The sequence below is a fragment of the Ursus maritimus genome, unplaced genomic scaffold (genome assembly GCF_017311325.1).
Source record: "Ursus maritimus isolate PB19 unplaced genomic scaffold, ASM1731132v1 scaffold_7, whole genome shotgun sequence".
NCBI lineage: Eukaryota > Metazoa > Chordata > Mammalia > Carnivora > Ursidae > Ursus > Ursus maritimus.
This window is the reverse complement of record NW_024426885.1, coordinates 19,412,802-19,419,598: the sequence shown is the minus strand read 5'-3', so window position 1 is coordinate 19,419,598 and position 6,797 is coordinate 19,412,802.

The following is a 6,797-nucleotide window of genomic DNA, read 5'->3' as shown; positions in this document are numbered from 1 at the left end:
AGGCAGAGATAATATCCACAGACATGGGAAAGAACAACTGGATTGTGCAGAGGACGAAGAAGGCCAAGTCAAGGGGTCAGGGTGGCTGAGAAAATGGTAGTACCATCTACCCACTTACCAATCCAGTTACTCATTCATCCCACAAATACACACGGAGTATCTGCCGCCAGCCCAGTGCTGTCCTAGGTGCTAGAGATGAACCAGCAAACAGAATGGGTAACGGGGCCCCGCCTTCCCCATTCTGCTTACATTCTAAGGACAACAAGAGAAAAAGGAAGTAAAGAAGTGCCTGAGCAAGTTCATTTCCAAAGGTGATAAGTACTATGAAGAAAATAACACCAGGTGGTGTGTCAGAGAGCAGCCGGGGGAGGTGACACTTGTGCTTACGTGTGTCATTAGCTGAAAGAGAAGTCAGAGGCTGGACTGAGGAGGAAAATGGTGAACTTCAAGGTATGGCGGCTGACTCAGAGATGTGAAAATTCACCTCCTGATGAAAGTATTTTAACCTCTTCTCAAACTCTGCATCATCTCATTCTCTGGCTCAGAAACATTCAGTGGCTTTTCATCGCCCTCTGGACAAAAATCCCAGTTGTTTAGCTTGACATTCGAGGGCCCTCCCATCTCACCCAGCCAGCCCATCTGCCGGTCCCCGTCCTCACGTACACCTTCCATCCTGGCCTCAATGGCCTCTTCAGTGTCTCCACTGAGGCCCTGTCCCTTTGCATTTCCCTACTTGGGTCCTAGGAAAGTCTCCTGAATTCTCTAGTCCACAACTGTCCTACTCTTCTTGGGGCTCAGGCCTTTTCTCCATCTGTCTGACCTCTTCCATTGTTTAAATGTCTCATAAGCAAGGGAGGGTCCAACTCTCCAATAAGAAGGCAGTCTCCTTGAGGGAGGGCCTGGCCCCTTCATGATCCTTTCTCCGTTGGATTTGCTCTGTACACCTGCCCAGAAACACATGAAGCAGCTTTACAGATCAATTATCTTGCATAAAATCTGGAGGGAAAGACAGAATAAAAAGAATCCAGAAAACCAACAGGTTTCCCACCCAGATTCACAGAGCCGGGAGATGGCAGAATTCACCATGGTCAAGTGTTCAGAAGCAATTAACAGAGAATCCTTCAGCTTGCTAGAGGAATTAGAAGTCAGAGTGAAAGCCATCTACCGTGCACATCCAGGGATGAACGTACTCGGTCCTGCGTGCCCTGAGCCAGAGATTTCTGGACTTCCTCCCACTTCTCAGTACCCGAGAGGGGCAGAGGCCTGGGTTCTGGGATAGAGTAATCCACAACCCCTCTCTCCAAGTCTTCTTATCTCACTTTTCTCAATTTTGTCATAATGTCCTCCTTTAAACCAAGGGGACGGGGCACCTCAGTTTACCCATCTGAGATACAGGATGATGGGGGATCCGCTCTCCCCTGCCCTTCCCTCCTCCCCTTCAACAGCATTTGATATTGATGCTCAGCTTCTGGTGCTTTGAGGCCAGGAAGTCAGGGCAGAGGGAGGTTAGGAGAGGAGGCACGTGATGGTCATGATGGGTGTTTGGGATGAAAGTCCATACCGTAAACACGTATTCATCATGACACTCCTCTGCCGTGTCTTTCATCTGGGGAATCTCAAAGCCCTGAACAAATGGTAATTAATTTTCACAGCAGCTCCGCAGGGGGATGCAGTGCTGCCCGCCAGAGGCCAGAGGGGCATTTGCTCAGCACCCCTCCCCTCCGCCTGCCACTCACTCCCAGCTGCCACCTACCCCAAGGAGACAATGCCAGGTGGATAGGACACCTAGGTCTTAGACTCCTTCCCAGCCTAGAAGGCTTCAGGGGTAGATGGAGACTCCCAACCACCCTCCTGCCCCCACCCCTACCCTGCTTTCCCAGAGGGTGACTAAGAGTGAACCAGGGCATGAGTGGGGGCATTTCCTGCTTCCACTGGCAGGCTGGGGCCAAACAACGAGTTAGTTGACTCAGCAGGAACCACAGGGCTCCAAAAATACAACTGCCTCTGCCCAGTTCCACCTCGGGCTCCCTTGGCCCTTTGGACACAGAGTCACCTGCTCCTCCTCCCCCTCGTTCCTCTTCCAGAGGAGCTATTGCCTTAATTCTGATTATAGAAGGGCTATAAGCTCATCACAGAACACTTGGAAGATATAGAAAAATATGAAGGACAAAGTTATGTTATTAATTCCATAATTCCACCACCCCCCAAATAACCACTGTAGAAACCTTGTTATATTTCTTTTCTATTTTTTCTGCATTTTTGGGTTTTTATTTACAGATTAATACATAATTATGGCAAATTTTTTATTTATAAGATGATATATTCTCTATTTTTTTATATGTATAAAATAAGGGCAGAAGGTTATAAAGGGAAAAAGTCAAAGACCAACCCAACTTTCTATTCCCACCCAAGAGGAAATCACTGTTAAGAATTTCTTGGTATCCTTCCAGAAATTGCCTATCACGTGTACAAGCATGCACATGCATACTCTTTTCACATGGCTGAGGTCATACTGTATAAATAATGTAGCCTTTTCTTCACTTCACATGAATACATGGGCGTCTTCTATTCCATTAAAAATTTTGTTTAAACAACATTTTTATTGACTGGTTCACCTTTTCTCTTATTGGTAAGCCGTATTTAAATTTTTCCCTACTGTTGGATATTTACTCAGGTGAGGGGCAGGAAGAGGGAAGCAGATCAAAATTGAGTACTGGGAGGAGGAAGCAAGCTGGGCTAGACTGAGGCTCCTACTGTGTGCCGACCACTTTTTCTGTTTTCCCAATCACTTGGGGTGAGAGTTTAGCTACTATCCCCATGCTGCAGATGAGGAATGTGAGGGTCAGGGAGGTTAAGGAAGAATTTGCTTGTAGGTAAGAGAGTCACGGCTTGAAGCAAGATTTGTCAACTTCAAAGCCCATGGTGGTTCTGTTTTGCCAAGATGCCTTGGAAAAGTCCCAGGGGTTAAGGTTTCCCACCGCTGGGCATGGGGAAGGGGCGAGCCCTTCATTCACTCATTGTCTCAATCATTCCAATAATCCTGATGGACCAGACATGAGGGATTCAGGGGGAAAAGTTCCAGTGCTTGTCCTCTAAAGTTCACAGTTGCACAGGGGTGGACATATAAACCAACTATCATAACCTGGCATGGGTGCCATGGGGATCAGACCTGAGGCTCTGCTCCCGGACGCCAAAGGTCAAAGAAGGTTTCTGGGGGAGGAGACCCTATGCTGAGTCAGTTCTCGTGCAGCAGTCAGGAAGTGCCAGTGAGGCCTGGACTACCTCTGCTTCCTCTCCTCCCCAGATCCCATGGCAGGGCAGTCACTGGAGACCTGGCTTGGCTCCTCCCTGACGTGGCTTTTGCCTTGAGTGTACTGCCCTTCAGGGCTGGCCTGCCAGGCTCCCGTGGCAGGAGGGTGGCTGGTGGGTCCCTCATTTCTGAGAAAAATTTCAAAACGATGTTTCTGGTTTGTTTTCTAGAAGTTCAAGAAATGTTTATCATACTCTGGGGAAGAGTGGGTAGCACAAGAGGGTTGGTAAAATGCTCGGGCTCTCCAGGGTGCCTGGGCGGCTCAGTCAGTTAAGCGTCTGCCTTCGGCTCAGGTCATGATCACTGGGTCCTGGGATCAAGCCCTGCCTCGGGCTCCCCGGTTGGTGGGGAGTCTGCTTCTCCCTCTCCCTCTGCCTATTGGTCTCCCTGGTTGTGCTGTCTCTCTCTCTGTGTCTCTCTGACAAATAAATAAAATCTTAAAAAAAAAAATGCTTGGGCTCTGGGTACACAGACCTGGATTGGAGTCCTGCTTCCACTGTTTGCTCTGGAACTGCTGGAAAAATCACTGATATCCGTCAGAGCTCTTGGTAATGAAGCCACAGAAACATACCGTGATTGTATCTTAAACAAAGAAGGGAGTCAAACACAATGCAATCGGCTGGGGTTCAAGAGGGGCTGCTCTCAGGAAAGGAGCAGAAGCGAAGGCAGCCCTCCAGGCACAGAGCAGCAGGGGACACAAAACTGTCCCTTGGCCAGCAAGTGTCTAATTAGGATGTTGATGCCGCTGCAGCCAGATAGGACAGCAAATGCAGATCTAACCCTTCAGCACTCAGGGGTCCAAGGCCCAGGAGTCAGGTAGGCGCGTCCAACTGGCCACGCCTTGGTCGTGTAACCACACCCATTGTTGGCTTGAGGTGAGAGGATTTGCTCTTGGACCTCAGGGGTAGGAGGGGGTGGGGGTTACTTCCTTCCTTCAAGCCCACACAAGGGCAGTCTTGCATGCTAGCCAGGGGCCTTCGGATCCAGGACAGCCAAAAACTCAATGTCTAGGACATGCCCTAATAACTCAGAGCCTTCGTATAATAGAAACATTAATAATGTTCACCTCACAGGATTGCTCTGAGGACTTTTTTAAAAGCAAGTAAAGTGCTTAGCACGTGTTCGGCACCCAGTCCACGCTCAGTCAATGCTGGTTTACTGTTGTAATTTGTGCTACAGTACTATTATCATCTACTTCCTCTTAAAGTATGGCTAGTTTCTACTATAAAGTAATATATGCCATAGACAGAAAAGTTAAAAAATACTGGAAAGTTGAAAGAAGAAAAAGAAATCACCTACCACCCACAGAAAGCCGCTGTCAACATCTGGGTGTTTCCCGCTGGTCTGTTTTGTAGGTATCGGTTTGGGTTCTTTCATTCTTTCTTCCTTTTTTTCCTTTCAAACAGCGGCGATCGTCCTGTGTGTATAGTCCTGCCTCCTACCTGACAGCATATGCATTTCCTTATGTTATTGAAGACTTTTCATAATCATCATTCTTAAGAACAGCAAAATATCCTGTGGAGAGGATAGAATTATTCCCCAAATGTTGTTTCCACTGCTCAGGGGAAGTGGGAGAGGACAGGGAGTGGTATGCAGTTGTAAGTGGAGTGCTTTTTCAAAAACTATTTCTGCTTCTGGAATGCTTCTTTAGAATACTAACTGATGCTGAATGAACATCACTTAAGCACTTTGCTCCAAGAAACTTTTAGCAGTCTGTTTCTTAAAATTCCCACAATTCTGAGGCAGGTCAGGGGGGCATGACCCTCCCCATGCATACCACCTTACTGTGTTTTGATGGGACATTTTCACTGCCACCAAGGGTATGAGTCCCACAGTCCCACTGACACCTTGACAGGGCCGGCCTGCCCACTGCTTTCTCACGTTCCCAATATGCTCAACCACTGATTAGACCAGAGCGGTTAATCCTGCCTGTGAAATCACCTGCCATTACTCTAGTGGAAAGTGCCCCAGCTCCGCCTCTTGCCAGGTTGGGACTTGGGGCAATTTCCCTACATGCTCAACCTCTTCTCAAAAATGAGGTGAATCGCATATAAATTTGCTTGGACAGTAAGTTTTTCTTCTTTCTTTCATCCCCCAGAGTTTCACATTCTCTGCTTCTCCAGTGCTCACCCCCAACCCAGCGCCCAGCCCCCACCAGCCTCCCGGCACTTGCGGGTCTCAAGTTGGGTTCCAGGAAGTGGCACTGGCTTAAAAAAAAAAAACAAAACAAAACAGCGTGGGGGGATGTGTGTCACGTGGCCTGCCCCCCTCCCCGGGGGTGACTAAAATGCCAATGATGCTGATTATTTGGATTTCCTGGGCAGGGCCCGGCACCCGCCAGAGGTGGGGCTTTGGAAGCAACAATAATTAATATTTTGCCGAGTGTGATTCTGATCGCCCTGCCAAGGAGGGGGGGTCCCACCCTGAGCTGGGAGCCCCGTGGGAACTGCCCGGGCTGCATTCCCGGGGCGGTAGTTGTGCAATGGGCACCCGCGCCCAGCCAGGGCGGCCCCGAGGGTGGGGCGGGGAGAGGATGCGCCCCAACCTAGCCGGGCTCCCGTAGGCCGGAGGGGCGGAGCGCTTACCTTTACCCCCCAAGTCTCCCGGGCCCCCGGACACCCACGTGCTCCTGAATCCGGCCTGCCCAGGGCCCTACCCTGGGGCCAGGTCCTGCGGAGGCCACCTGTGTGAGAGTGAAGAGACCAGGAAGGTTATCTAAGAAGGGCAAAGGGAAATGAAATACGCATCTTTCCCCTCCTGCCTTCCAAAGCACCATTAGAATCTCAAAGATGCGGGAGGCAGCTTGTCCAACTCTCTCATTTCATGCGGGAGGAAACTGAGGCCCAAGAAGAAGGGAATTGCTCTACCCCAAGATTCTATAAGAAACGACCCAATGAGGAGAGCGGCTGGAGCTTTCGGATCAGAGACATTGTTTATGGGATGTGCTATCAGTGACTCAGAAAAGCTCTCCCACCCCCAAACTCTCCTCCTCCACACCACCTGAAATTCCACTTCACTTCCTTTACTTTAAGGTTTTGGTGTCAATTAAAAGTTAAGCTACCCCTGGCAGGGATCACTTCCCATGTCAGTAAGAAGTAGTTTCTGTTCCTTTTTCGGAGAGCAGGTGCAAGGGAGGGAGGGAAGGAGGACTTAAAACTTCATGGTGGTGGGAGGAGCCCACGTGTGGCTTCCCTTCAGCGCCCCAGCAGGGGCAATCTCCAGTCACTTTCACAACAATGCTGCCAGGTGGGAGAACTCTGAACTGTCATTCCCACTCACCAGATGAGGAAATGGAGGCTCTGCAAGGTTTAGTATCTTGCCCAAAGACACACAGTTAGTAAGTGGCCAGGTGGGGTTGAAATCATGACACTCAGCTGCTCCCCACCGCACAGTACAAGGTGTGATGTTAGTATTTTTGTCTACTGGTTTATAGAAAAGTGTGAAAGAAAGTCCTGGGGTTCAAGGTTTGAGAGGGTGTGGAGTAACA